This window comes from Anser anser, assembly GCF_964211835.1.
Source record: "Anser anser genome assembly, chromosome: 4".
NCBI classification, from domain to species: Eukaryota; Metazoa; Chordata; class Aves; order Anseriformes; family Anatidae; genus Anser; species Anser anser.
Genome location: NC_139724.1, coordinates 45,075,610 through 45,090,843, shown reverse-complemented (window position 1 = coordinate 45,090,843; position 15,234 = coordinate 45,075,610). Strand labels below are relative to the sequence as shown.

Here is a 15,234-nt window from a genome sequence, read left to right as displayed (position 1 = left end):
AGTGATATGGCAAATCACTAGTAACAGTATTGCCCAGCTCCCTGACCCGAATTAAATGATATTTGGAGGAAATAGGGTTGGGTTACGAAAGGGAACCTCATCTAAAAACTGCTGAAATTACTGAAATGACTTCTCAGCTTCCCAGGACTACAGCTGGTTGGTAAGCAGGGAGAAGGACAGCTTACAGCTTGGGGCAGGCGGTGTTCTGCCTCACCCTGCACCCCACGGCTCAGCACCCTCGCGGCTGACTCCTGCTGCTTCCCTTCCTGTAGGTCACGATGGCAAGCAGCGCGGGACTGCTCTGACTCTCCCCACTGCCATTCGGCTCTTCAGTGAGATGAGCCGTCATGTAATGTCTTTTCTCTAGAACTGAAAAGAGAGGGTGTGCATGTGTAAGAAGGCAGTACTACCTTGGTTCTTAAAAGACAAGGAATAAAAGAGACTTTTGAAGAAAACTAGTTTCTTTTTCCTCAGCTGGCTTTCCGCTTTCTAGAATTCAGCAACTAAACTGCTACCTCGCTTGTCAAATACTTACATACATAATATATATTTACTTTTTCCTGCATGACTTTTTTTCAGTTTTTAATAAATATTCTCCTTATCTTTTATCTTCTACTTCCAAACCTACTTCTGTTTCCATCGAAGACTATGGAGTTTTGCTATTTACTTCAATGGCACATTGATATTGCTATTACATGATCTTTGTACTACTTAACAAATTTACGTCTTAAGTACTGCAAGAGGTAGTACAATGCTGTAAAATAAAGGCTATTAGTAGCACGTATACACCTTTACAGATCATAATTTACTAGACACTTTTCTGTTCCCCTGATTATTATTCATGAAACTGATGTGTTTACAAATATAAATCAGGTTTTGAAAATATGCACAAAAATATTCTAGCAAATAATTAGCTGTAGAGAAAGTGTGTTTTTATTATGCTTAACTGAAATATTTAAGCCCTTTACTAATTAAATGGCTGAAAATATTTTAATTCTGTATCTAGTATTCTGGTGAAACAACCTTGATACTTGAACTAAGATCAAGTCCTGGGTTTGCCAGTAATTTGAACTCGATTTCAAGTAAATTATATATTCTTTTGCCACAAACTTACAGATTGATAAACAGGAAAAACTGAAATGTGAATTGTACCAGACTGCACTCTGTCATAAACACTTATTTCTTCATGCCACCATATGCTAATTTTTTTTTGATTAGATGATTCATCAGGATGACACCAGTCAGCTCATGCACAGGTGACAACCTTTTCTCTTCTGAAACCAGGAGAAGTTATAATTTCACTCCAGCTTTTCCCCTTTTAATAGCAAGCATTAAGTTCAGTGTACGGCTGCTGTGAAGGGAAAACAAAAATCAATTTGCACAGGTGAAGTTTGTAAAAACTGTGATCAGCAGTCATTTTGCACATTGAGAAAGCAAATGCTTACTGTGTAACCCTAAAATAGAAAATTTTAAAGCACCTTTTTTTCTTCCAAATTTTCATGCACCTTTCTTATTAAGAGCGAGTGAAGTTGATGATGATATTATCACCAGAAAAAATTTCCTTCTCTTCTTTCACTCCCCTGAAATTTCCAAAGACTTTGGAAGAGATACTTCCTTTCAGATCCGTATTACCAGCTATTTAGCAGTCACTTCGACCAATGGCTAATCAACATTATTAGCTTTGGTTCCTTTGGTAAATATGTTGGGAATGTATTCACCTCTAATCCACGTTAGCACCACGGTTTTTTGGACCATTCTTCAAAGGAAGGGAACAGGTTACTGTTATCATTAGGTAATTTGAGATTACACCAAAAATAAAGCACCTATTAAAATAATAGGTAATAATTATTAAGAAAATCATTAGAATCTATAGTAGAGTTGCATATAGTTACAAAGTATGTTGGACTACTTGAACGGAAAAGGAATTACATTAGCCTAGGTTGGGGGCCAACTCCAACATGTTTTGTTGCATGCTGTGTGACCCTGTCGGTAAACACTGCTGGCTGATAAGTCTTTATTCTTGTGAAGTCTTTTGTCTCTGAGGTCAGGTCCATGCACACCCCTAGATTTAGTGATCCTTGCTTGGTTTTATATCCCAGACCCATCTCTCACTGATACTCATGTACAGGCCGTACATGGACGCATGATAGAGACAAACTTTACAGTGCCATATTGCTTGCTTATCATATTTCATACAAAGATGAAACAAGAACAAATATGTGTAGGAGAGCAGTGTCTTTGTTTAAGCAAGGGAAGCCTGACCTCACTAATCTTGTATTTGAGGAGTCATAGATAGCCCGATGTCTGGAAAAAATAGCAGCCATCCCCAATACAGTTTCTTGCTCACCCAAAAAAAGACTTCATTGCTAAAACTGTTCTGACATTACTTGCTTTATAGTTTCTATCCTCTGCACTGCCTCCCAGCCCCTCAAATAGTTCAGGTGGCACAGAAATTGTTTCACTGAGCCTTTTAAAATCACCTTCAGAAGTTGGTGGAAGTCTCTCCCCTCAAAAAAGCACATTTCTAATAGGTCCCAATGTGCATGATACTTACCTTCGTTTACTTTTCACTACATTCTCTGACAAACTTCCCTTGGGTTCCTTCCCAGGTTTTCTCCCCACCACAAATGAAGACTTTTCCAACAGTCTTTCAGATATTTTATCTTGTCCTGCTACTTGTCATCCAGAAATATTAAATGAGGAACTTGGGGAATCAAAAATAAGCTGCAGCAAGAGGAATGCTCAAAGAAAAAAAATTAAAATTGAATGGTTTTATTCTACTCTCCTTCCTTTCCTCCTCTATCCTCCCTTGTTGTACAAATGAAGCCAAAACAGACAAATGAAATCAACAGCTCCACAACTTAAAAAAAAAAAAGTTAATATTTAAACAGTTTTCTTAGATTATACACACTCTTCAAGTAAAAAAAAAAAAGTAGCAATTATGTACACACCTGCAAGCATCATTCATATATATGTATATGCAAAAATGCCAACCCCTTGATTAGTTTTTTAAGTAGTCATATCACTTTCCATTTTCATTTATATCATTCCTTTTCCTCCTTTCCTATACATACATTTCCCCCCTTTCTTCCACATGCTTGTGCTGAGCAGCAGTTTATCCATCCTCACTTCCCTAAACTGTTCTCTTTCCAATGGTAATCCCAATCAGTATTCTCTTCTATACACATACACAGAAAATCAACTACTTTTCACAGCCAGTTATCAACTGCCACAGTTTCCCCCCATGTTACATTAAATTTCCTTGTCTTCTGATCCAATATCAAGACTAGACCATGTCCCAGTGCCATTCATTAGAAACAGTCACAAATTCCTCAGCAAACCACTTTCACCAAGGCCAGTCACGAATCTAGTTCTGTTATCCTTTGACTGATAGTAACGAACACCAGGAAATGATGGGGACAGCACCATGATGCAGACATCCTCACTCCTTATAAGGCTCATATCCTTTTCACTTCTTCCAATGATTTCTAGACAATGTGTATCCCAAAATCAGTTCAAACCTTCATGTAAACATCGTTTACAATTACAGCGAAGGGATTTAGATAATAAAAAATTTTCAGATAGCTGCTTGGTCAATTTAAGCTGCCTGGTCAAATTTAAGCGAGTCATGATTGTGTGCATTGAATATTATTTAAATGTTTTGATATGAGGATCATACTGCTCTCAACCGTTTTAAATGCTTCTATTTATAATAATCAATTTGATGTTGTCAAGTAGGGATTTGAACTGTTTGACCTCTCTGACAAAACTTCAGTCACCCATTTTCAAGTATCAAATACACCTCAGAAAAAGTTCTTTCCTAAAGAATGTAATGCTGCAGTTTTATGTCTTGTCATGTATTCAGTTATATAAGCTATCCTAGATTGTCTGAAAAATAAACCATTAGAAAACATACTTTAAAAAGTGAAATGAGCTCATTGCACATCTGTAATCAAGATCCTTTGAGCCTACATTTTTTCCACGTGAAAACTTACCGATTCATCAATCATCTTTTGTAAAGTTTACTGAAAACTAGATCAAATTTCTCCTGCTTTGCACTTGGATCAGGTGTCACTTGATAATTACTAAAAGCTATAAGAGAAAAAGGTGATAAACAGTCTGTGATAATAAACACGAAGGAGACCAAGTTGGTGACAACTCTAAACTGTGCCTGCAGACAGAGCCCCAGCAGCCTCACCGCTGTGCCCAGCTGGTCAGGCACGTACACTGCTCTTCTTTTGGAGCAGCTGCCAATGCAATGCAAGGATGCCCAAGGGTGCCTGAGTTCTTTGTGAGGAATTACAAGTAGCATATGTGGCTCATGATCCACTGACTGGCTTAAAAAGCAAACCGAGTCCCAAATTAACAAGCCTAAACAAGCCTCTAAAACCCTGTTGATAGGCAAATTAGCGTGGGCTACTGACTCGTTGAGCATACATAGGTAATCGCTGTGCTGAAAAGATTCAGTGTTAACAGAAGCATCAATATCAATCATGGTGTGGCAACCTTACAGCAGGTGACCTTGGTCTTAACATCAAAGCCAACGCTGTCAGCTGAGTGGAGCATCAAAATGCTGGTGTTCATTTCATCATCACCTTTCCTTGTTCTCTAGACAGTTCTCCTCATTATCACCAGCCCTGGCATCAGACAGCATTCAGCTTGTACGAGCTCAGTTGTGTCTCAACTGGTGACGTTTTGGGGGTGAAAGCTTTAAGTCACCTCACAGTGGAAAACAAGTCAGCGTGTGATTTATCCAACATTAATTAAACCTCACAACTAATGAAAGGCTATTAAGCCCGTAGGAATACTCTGTGGAGGATGCAGGCCATTCCAAATTAACTCCAACTGCAATGAAAAGAGGTGTCAGCTACCCTGCTTCGAGTTCAAATACTTGTGTTCAATCTGCACTTTCTTTGAGAAGGTAATTAAAAAAAACCCACACTTCTATGGAAGCCGTGGACTAGATGTTCAAAAACCATCTGATGACTTAACGAGCAATATTCTCAGTAAAATCAGTGTACATCACCACTTCCAAAGATCTCAGGAAATGGCTAACCCTACCCTTTTTGATCTGGGTATTCACTGCTCTGCCATGATTTCAATAGCAGCTGGATCAGTCCCTCTAAACTCCAGAAGGTTTTATTACAGCATAATGTGTTTTGTTAGATGTTGGGTCTGATTAGCAGCAGTTTCCTAACTTAAAAGTGATGACAATATTTCAGAATGGAGAAAAAAAATCTGTTTATGAAATCCCCTGTGTGCCACACAGCACTATTTTTAACAATTCAGGCATATTCAGATAGGGATAAATCACAGGCCCCTTAATCTGGTCAGGACAGGCAACGTGGGGTTCATGTGAATGATGATAGGGCTCTCTGGCTATAACCTGTGTATCTTTTAAGCATTCTGTAATACCACTGTGACTGCTGACCGTGCTAAGATGCTACTGCACGATAAGTTTGTTAGGTGTGATTAATTTCATATCCCCCATATTACTGTAAATTAGGTCAGCTTGCTATGAATGAGTCATTTCTTTCTTTCAATTAGGATATTAAATCATTCTTCTTTTTTAATATTTTGCGTAACTCCAGATAGAAGAATAGCACAATGTGCTAAGCAGTATGAGGCTCATTCTATCACACATCTGCTGCTTTTATGCATGTTCCCAACTGCTGTTCACCTCCTCCAAAAATATTTCAGAAGGAGATATATTTGCAAAAGCACAGACATGTTCAAGGATATAATCCTTGTAAATAAATTGTTTTAGGCTATTTAGCTGAATGCATATTGAAGATGCCAGGACCGACAGTATTCAGAAGCAGTTGTTGTATTTTAAGGCTTTGGGGTGTTTTTGGGACTTGGCTATAAGATGATGATCACTTCTGTGACAGGTTGGCTAATTTACTTTCAGTTAATGTATCTCCATGAATTGCACGTCACAGCCATGTCAGCACATATTAATAGGAACCAAGATGTGTCTGAGTGCTTTCTGCAAGCATACGCATTAATCTGTAGAATACAGGTTAATCTCCAAACAAGGTTTTGTTAACATCCTTAGGGTTATGAATAAGGGGGGCAGAAAAAGAAAGGATATCCAGACATGACAGTCTTACCATGTCCTTCAAAGAGCAGTTATGGAAGAGGAATAGGTACAATTTCTCACACAGAGTCATGTCAAACTAATGAGGTAGTCACTAAGCTGGCAAGGCAGTGGCGAAAAATGATACTGAGAGGAAAGGATTGGCAGAGGGAGAGGTGGAGTCGCACTCTCACAGTCCAGGTTGATGAGAATATTTCCCGTCTTCAAGCGCCACCTCAGCACTTTGTTATACTTTGCTTTTGCAATAGATTAAAGGTGGATCCAGTTCCAACAGAATTAAAAATAGTATTAAATGGTTAAATAACTACATGCCATAACCAAGTAGGAAAAGCGATGTAGGATTTTCACTGTCAGTTACAGAACTTCAGCCTAAGGCTGAAAAAACAAAAAGCTGTCAGACACATGCAATCACCAAAGACCAGATTTTTAGACTATTTTATGCACTTAGATGGAGTTATGGTACAGGAAGCTTTTATAGGCACATAAATTACACTCCAAAGGAATAGTGATATTTCCAGAAGTATGTAGGTACTCAGTTGCCATCACTTCCAACTCTTCTGAGAGCCTGAAGAGACCTCAATCTTTGTATGCTGCTACAACATGCATTTTTACAACACTTGGAAAATTTGGCCTCAAGAGCCTTGAGACAAAAAAAAAAGTTCCTCAGTGTAATTCAAGGATTAAATAATAATAATAATAAAAAAAAGGCCAAGAAAATAGGAAAAAGCAAGTTTATAAAAAAAATGCTTTGTGATTTTACAAAGGGTGGTTTGACCATGGCTCCATGTACTGTTCCAGTGCTTTATTTCATAAATGAAGTATTTAGATGAAATAGACAAAGACATTTTGCCAATAAATTCCCGTAAATCGGAAAGTCTTATGTCTGAACACAAGTCAGAGGTTTCCCAAATCCTCAGAAGTTAAATCACTTAACTATTAAGCACCTCATCCCTTTCTCCCTGCCAACGCAAAGAGTTTTCCAGAAAAGCTGTATTTGTTACACAGCCTCAGAGAAGTTGGTATTTGATCCTGTTTAGAATCACAGAATCACTTAGGTTGGAAAAGACCCTTAAGACCCCCGAGTCCGACTATCAACCCAACACGGACAAGTCCACTACTAAACCACTGAGCACCGCACGCACACATCTCTTAAATACCTCCAGGGATGGTAACTCCACCACTTCCCTGGGCAGCCCGTCCCGATGCCTAACCAGGGCACATTCCCCAGGACAGAGAGGAGGGGAAGACAAACAGACAGACAGCTCTGCATGCATTGGAAGTGCATGCACTGGACCCCAGGAAAACTCATTATGTTAATTTTTTTTTTGTTCTCTAAATGTTTCTGCATTTTCATGCACACACTCAAGCAAATTAAATCTCTAATCAGTATTTATGAGCATACCACAGAAGCGAGAGCCTGTTTAACCACTCATCAATCCATTTTAATCAAGATAAATACACTGGATCATAGGTGGGGAACTACATTCTTTCTTGTGGCTGAAAAGAATGTCCAAATACCTTCTGGGGGCTACTTAAGGCCCATGATACAGCTTCACGACTCTCAGATCAGGCTGTTTACCCAGCAGTGACCTGGAGCATGGACAGAAGTGCTGGCAGCGGTTCCTTCTGTCACTGCCAGCCTGGGGCGAGCCGGCCCCTGGGAGCACAGTGATGGAGGAGCCGTGGCCGCGAGGATGCAGCCGAGTGTTTTGCCAAGCTGAGGTGCAGCCAGGAGCCTCAGGCCAGAGGACGGCAGCACAAGGGCTCGGGGGTAGCAGGGCACTTGCACAACTCACACGGGTGTCCAGCTGGGGGATGGCAAATTCAGATCCCAAGTCACATCCAGCCCAGAGGCTGGAAGCCTAACGCTGTTTTTATGGAGCCTGAAGATCGCCATCCTTTTCAAACCGAATTTGAACAGCCAAGTACTACTCAAAAGACACACGGTTGTATTAATGCAGCACCACGTGTAAGCTAACATGACCTCTTGCTATTTAGCTTGAATGCAGCTCCACAGCTTCCCAGGCAGAGCTGTTTTCCAACCAGATGGCTGGAAACACAGGCCGAGTTTGTTTGAAGGTGACTAATCAGATCCTGTAGGTTGATGCCAGGAGATTAATGTCACAGAGCTCCCCTGAAATCTTCCGCCCTGTTCTGAAGGTATTGGGGAGGCAGGGAGGGACACATATAACCTGATTAAATCCCTATAAAGTTTTCCTAAGGTTTGAGTTTTCTCATTTCCCCCGTAACCAGAACAAATGACAAGCTGCAGACCCAAAGGCCACATCAGTGAACAATGACTGCAGATAGCCTATGTTCGGGATGGTTTTATAAAGGAACCCCTCCACACATCAGGAAGGACAGAATAGTAGCAGCAGGTAGTGATCCCCCATGCATACCGTGATACCTCCAGAATGCAACGCGGCACGGCCCACAGACCCAGTCATCGACTGACATTCAAACACTTGAAACGGCAGATCTGGAAAATGTTACTGAGGGGGAAGATGAGGCACACAGAGGTAGGATTTGCTAAGGGTTATTCTGTAATCAAAGCAAGGCGGGGGACTCAGGCATTAGGCCAGTTGTTTTGTTTCAGGAGAAATCATCAGTTTTACAAAATCTTGCCACTGCATCAGCCTATGCTATGCCAATATACTGACCGCAGCACACAATTCCGATTCCTCTCAGGTAAAAACAACCAAGCCAAACTGGGAAAGGCACAGAGAAGGATGACAAACAGTAGTGAACAGTTCTCTCATGCCTGAATCTCTTTGGCTAGGAAAGGCATGATTAAAAAATAAAGAGAATAAAAGAGAAATGCTTAGTGAGAGAAGGAGGTAAAGTGGGCATGTTTATTCCTTAAATAAAAATGAAGGAAACACTAAACAAGAGGAAAAACAGCACACACAGTAAAATTAGCAGTTAGCAGGTTCAATAAGCAAAGGCAGACCTTTCTTCACGTAACATATTTACAGTGGTTCCAGAGCAATTATGGAGATAAAAGCTTGACAGTGCTTAAAGTTACTACTAAAGTTACTACTGAAATGTTTATTGCTGGAGTGGAAAACTCAGCTGAGGAACTATCAGGGTATACTTGCCCCACTTCAACATGCTGTCCTAGGCTGCTCGCAGGTACAGCTAATAATCTGGATGGGCTTTCAAGCCGATGCGCTATGGCCATCCTCCACTTCTTACAACACTTCTCAAAGTAAGGTTCCCAGAAACTTCCCAGCGGGAGCTGAGCATGCAAAAACTTCAAAAACAGAGACAAAGCAGTTTCTGTGAGGAACTGTGTGAGACAGCAGATACAGCATCTCAGGCATGCTACAATATTATTGTCCCATCTACTTCCAATCCTATACATCTGTATCTTCTGATTACTCTGATTAAGTCCACCATCTGAATCAACAGGTATGCTGCAAGTTTGCTTCTATTTGTGAGTACTGCAACATCCCACTGGCAATTGCATTATTCATAGAGTTTGCCTTTCTGCTGAAGAATTTGCCTAGTTATATTTTCTATTTTCAAGAAGACAACAGCATAAATTTTAAAACCACAATTCCAAGAAGACAAAGTGTTAGGTTTTCTAGGTTATAGTTAAGTCCATTGTATTGAAATATTAAACATGTCAACAACAAAAAATTAATATGACCCACATCAGAGAATAGAGAGGGCTGTTAGTAAACATCATTCACTCCTCTGGAAAGCCGCCAAATCCTGCTCGCTCACGTGCTCGTTTGTTTCAAGGCCCAGGTTTCAGGCTGTCAACACTCGACAAACTTTGGAAATTGCACTCCCATGACTTTCATCTGCAGAAGAGTAAAACTCAATCCAGGCACTATAAAGAGCTTTGTGCTTCCTATGAGAGTTATTAAATCTAGAAAAAAAACTTTAAGACGCCCTGACGTTCAACTCAGAGATGGCAGCTCCCCACAGCAGAAGCCAGACTCCTCAGGTGCCACAGAGGGGCCCTTCAGACAGGGTCCAGAGCTGCAGCAAACAGCAAAGCTGTTGCTGTTGCCACATGGCTTCTGTCCCACCGTTTGTGGATACCTACATTACCAGAGGCAGTGATGGGGCAATCTGCAAGGAGAAAGCAAAAAGAGGCACAACCCCTCCTAAAGAGGAGGACATGGGTGCAGTGACCTCTGAAGAGTGAGATGTGAGGAAAGAGTGACAGGTCACATATATGCACAAGCACTTGCCACCTTTCTCCCATCACAGGCTCAGGATAAAGCCAGCTGTACCCGTGGAGCAGAGAATAACATCATCATGACTGCCTCCTCTTTCACGTCGTCACCCAGCCCACCTGACATCAGCTGCCATGTCACTCTGCTCACCAAATGGGGAAAGAGGTGTATGGCAGACAGCATCTATGGTGGTGTGAGGGCTGGGAAAACGGGTGCTGACCAGCACCCGCCTACCAGGAACAATGGGGCACAGAGGGAGCAGGAAGCGGTTACTGGATAAGGAAGCACCATTTTCAATTACTGCTGATTTTGCAATGACACAGCTAACTTCATGTTTTTCTAGCTAAGCAATGCCTGTGTTCAGAAAGAATATGCATCCTTGCGTTATTGGCAGTTACACTATTTCAGTGCAAACTGAAACAGAGAATTATTTGTTAACCTGCATTGGTTTCTACTTATCAGGAAGAATGAAAACACTGCATATGAAAAAAAAAATCTGCAGCTTAAGTAGTTTTTCCTTAATACATATTTTAGCTAAAATTACATTTGAAAGAATTAAAAAGTGTATTCCATTTTATACAAATAACTTATAGATTTTAGAATTGCATATTTAGTGCCGATGTTGTAGAGAAGGAAAACCACTGAATGAGGAAAGTCACAGACTGAGGGATTGCTGATAGTGTTGTTTGTTTTTTTCTTTTTTTGGTATCTGTCAAAATGAGTAGTATTGAATTGGGCTTAGTGACTAAAATTCATTGTAAATCAGCTCACCATAATGGTTACTGTTCAGTATGGGTCAGCTTTTCTTTACAAAACAATTAAATGTGAATGCAAAATGAAAGTAAATTCGGTTATTAAGACATGATTGCTTGCTTCTTCCTTTAAATCACTCTGGTTTATATCAGTCATCATTATTTACTCTTATCTTTGCCTTCGGCAAAATATTATTGAGGGCTTTTTATTATTTCCATGGGAAAAAAATTCATTTTCCAGAACATTATTGTGTGTTTTATTTTATTTTTAATTCAGAGGCAACATATGTATCATGACAATTAGATATTCATTATTTAATATTTGATAATATTAGAGACCTTCAGAGAACAAACTGTCAGATTTTGAGATTTCATTTTAGAAGGTCATATCTATCTTTTCTTAGCTCTACAGAACTCTGCTAACTCCAGAGATTATCCTTCCTTACCAGGCCTACTGCTACAGGAGATCATGGCAGAAAAGTTTAAACTGTTTGTTTTTTCTTGCCATACCTCAGCATCTCAGAGAGCCGTTTCCCAGAACTCTTTTCCATTTTAATGTGGCTCACTGGAAACACTGTTACATGGAAAAGCTGAAAATCTGAAATGGGGCAACTGGATATGCAAGAAACATTCCATGAGAAACCAGTACTTTTTTGGACTGCTTGTGGTGCACATTAGTTTCCCAGCTTAAAACGGTTGTTCTCCTTCTCAAGTGTTTGCTCTTAATGCGTTACAAAAGAGCAATAATCACTTTCCCTTACAGCTTCTTTTTTTTTTGGGGGGGGGGGGGGGGGGAGGGGGGCGGGGGGGCTGGTTATTTGTAGGAGTTAATTTTCCTAGGAGAACTTCACATACATCATTTGTCAATTCTCTTCTTTTCTTATTTAAAGCCATGAGTCATTTAGCTGAGGCATAAAACAGAAATAAACAACATGTCAAAGAGCAAGTGGTAGGTTGGCTGGACATCCCTTTTCGTCCTTTTCTTCCTGTCACTTAAATCACAGAAGCTTTGCTTTCTTCTGACCAATGTGCAGATTTCAGCCTTCTGAGAAACATTTCCCAGAGGAACTGCAGCCCTCTGGGAATTTGGCAGACATAAGTAGCCAAAGAGCAGCTATTGTTCTGTCATCCCTTTACAGACAGTAAGTAGTCCACAGCCCACAAGCTAAGTGCTTCTTGTTGCATGGGCTGCCCCTTTTGAGCACTAGCCTAAGACGTGAACAGTTTGTACTGGCAGTGGCACAAGAGGAAAGAATGCCTTGATTCAAGAACCTGAATCAACTCCTAAGAAATACTATGAGGTGATTAAAACTGTAATGTTTGGATGATAGACAAGGCAAATACCTCTGAAAAAAATAGACCACGACGTTCTTACAGGCTAAATGCACTAATCAAAAAAAAAGTCTGTAACAACAAAAAAGTTTGCAAAACTTCACATGTATAACATTTTCAACAAACATTTAATTTGGGTGAGCTTCAATTCAAAGTTGCATCAGGAGCCATTGGGTTCTTCTCCCTGCTGGACTACAAGAAAATTTACCTCCGAAAACAGGTCCATGATGAACAGCTAGGTTAAAGGAAATTCCTTGCCACCATTCATCTGTGGACTTTTGTTAATTCACTTACATTTGGACTACAGTAAATATCTTTGGATTTTAAAGCCTATCATAAAGCTACGTCATCAACAGCAATGATTTGCTGATAAAAATGAGTTTCATAGCAACAAAATTTCCATAGCAGGGAGTAAATGCACACAACTTAACTCAGATGACATTTACACGTCATTTTTGTCATATATGTTATGGCTTGGAGCTGCGTCAAGGGAGCTTCAGATCGGACATGAGGAAAAATTTGTTCACTGAGAGGTGGTCGGGCAATCGGAGAGGCTCCCCAGGGCAGTGGGCATGGCACTGAGCCTGACAGAGTTCAAGAAGCATTTGGACAACGCTCTCAGACATAGGGTCTGATTTTTGGGTGGTTCTGTATGGAGCCAACAGCTAGACTCAATGATCCTCCTTGTGGGTTCATTCCACCATGTGATATTCTGTGTGACTATCATTCAGTACAAAACCAGAAAAACAAACAACAACAATTTTGAAAATAAGAAGTAGGAATGCAAATCAGCTTTATTTTTCCTTGCCTTTGACTTATACACTAGGCCTGTCCCTGGACAATAATTCTCCAATTTGTTTTTAGCAAACACACATAACTATGTGCCAAAGCCATTTTATTCAATCAACCTAGATTATTTTCCTGGAATATTACATTGATTTCTATACCAAAAATTGCAGCCTGAAGAACATGGTTTGATTCAAGTAGCTGTGGTAGCAGCCCTTTCCTACATTAGCAGAGTTATTTCAGTCTTCTTGTTTATTATTCCAGGAATAATGATTATGGTCTTGTATAATAACCTATGGTACACAATCTGTACTTACAAGTATAGTATTTTTAGGAAACAGTTTAAGAAACTACAGCTAATGGTAAATACTTTCCCCAAGACTGAGATTTGGAAAATTTCAGCATAGGTTCCTTTTTTCTTACAGCTCATTAATTTTTAATACCAGGCTGATTTCATTCTCACTTCAAGCTTTTACTTTGGGCTAAAGGTAACACATAGTGATAGGACTGATCAATTTCAACATTGTTTTCCAACCAGCCTTGGAAATGTCATCCAATTTATTTTTTAGCTTCATGGCGAATTTGTTAAATGAAAAAAATAGCATTTAGAAAGGCATCTGGATTTGAATGGAATGCACAGCAAAACTACATTGCAACTCATATGAGCATGCTCCAGGTACACACGCTATGTCCAAGTGCCACGTAACCATCATAACACCGCCTTGTATTTCCAGCCAACGCAAGAATACTCAGACACCTTTGTGGGTAAAAACAGTAGCAAGTTTATGCACAAGTTTCCAACTCCTCTCAAAACTCTGCCTCAGTTACCATCTGGTAACTGAGTGGTTTTTTGGAGACAGGAAAACACTTGACAGATGCTCAAGAATAAAAACAAACCAAAAACAAAACAAAAATTCCAGCATTTCCATCTTACGTGTCAGAAAGATTTGCCAGCATTTGTGACAGAGAATTCAAGAGCACTTTGTCTTCAGCTTTCAGGACATTATTCAGGAATCAATTGCTTTGTCGGCCAACCTGGCGTTAAATGTTCTTAATTTTGCCTCCTGTGCCCTGCTCTCACAGTTTACTATCTTCCTGTTTGAACCAGTACAATAGCTTATGAATTCATACTATGATCCCAACAACTGAAATGATGCACTTCAGAAATAACCCATCACAGCCAAAGCACAGGGATTTAAATGGCCAGACAGGAACCTGCCTTTTTGACTTAAGCTGTTATTTTACAAAATTATACTATCAAACCCTTGACTTCTGGGGTTTGTAGTGTGCACCTTTCAATGCGCACAGCCATGGAAGTGGTTCATAGTTTTAGATTTATTTTTATTTAATGTAGCTTGGTCTCAAGCTATTAATTCTGTTAAAGGTTGGGAATAAGGTATTAAACCAGCATTAGAAGCTTAACACAGGACTGTGAATATAGCAGTGATATATTCTTGGAAGACCAAGTGTTGAAAGAGCTTGATTTTGTTTGGTACCAGTGGACAATTTGCATAATTTTCCTATAAAGATCCAATAATGCAACTGGAGGTGACAAATGCATGGATGATCACTGCCAGGTACAACCAATTAGGATTCCTAAAGAGCAGAAGGCATGGGAAGGACCAGGCTGTGATCAACTGAGGATAGCATTGAATTCAACAGGAATTCAGTGAGTGTTGCAATCATGTTCAGCAACCAGGACTGAAAGATGAGAAAAAAGGGCAAAAGTTTCTGTGCATTACACAACATATGTGCCTCAAACTTACTGAGCTTCTAACCTCAAAACTTGTATATGTGCAGATGCCATTTCTGTCTCAAAACTGAGAAAAGCTGTTTGTTTCTTGTCTTTTTTTTTTTTTGTTAAAGTGTGAAGCCTTTTCATTTCCATAATACCTTCCCATCTGAGCTTCAAACTATTACTCTTACTAAGAAAAGGCACTTCAGAATAAATTGAAGAGCAGATATCTACACAACATTGTCTCAAGAGAGAATCACTCCTGCTTTATCAGCAGCAGCAATGTCTTAATGAAAGCAGCAAGCATTCGGTGTGGCTTTTGCAGGAGTCTCAGAGACC

At 39.9% G+C, this 15,234-nt stretch overlaps 1 long non-coding RNA gene across 1 annotated transcript; it reads right to left on the bottom strand.

Moving 5' to 3' along the window:
* Window positions 1-8,467: 8,467 nt before the first annotated feature.
* LOC310899120 lies at window positions 8,468-10,708 on the bottom strand. The gene is made up of 3 exons (XR_014584019.1): window positions 10,158-10,708; window positions 9,757-9,909; window positions 8,468-9,353 (listed from the first exon to the last, which is right to left on the bottom strand). It is a non-coding gene; the product is annotated as an uncharacterized lncRNA (long non-coding RNA).
* Window positions 10,709-15,234: the final 4,526 nt, after the last annotated feature.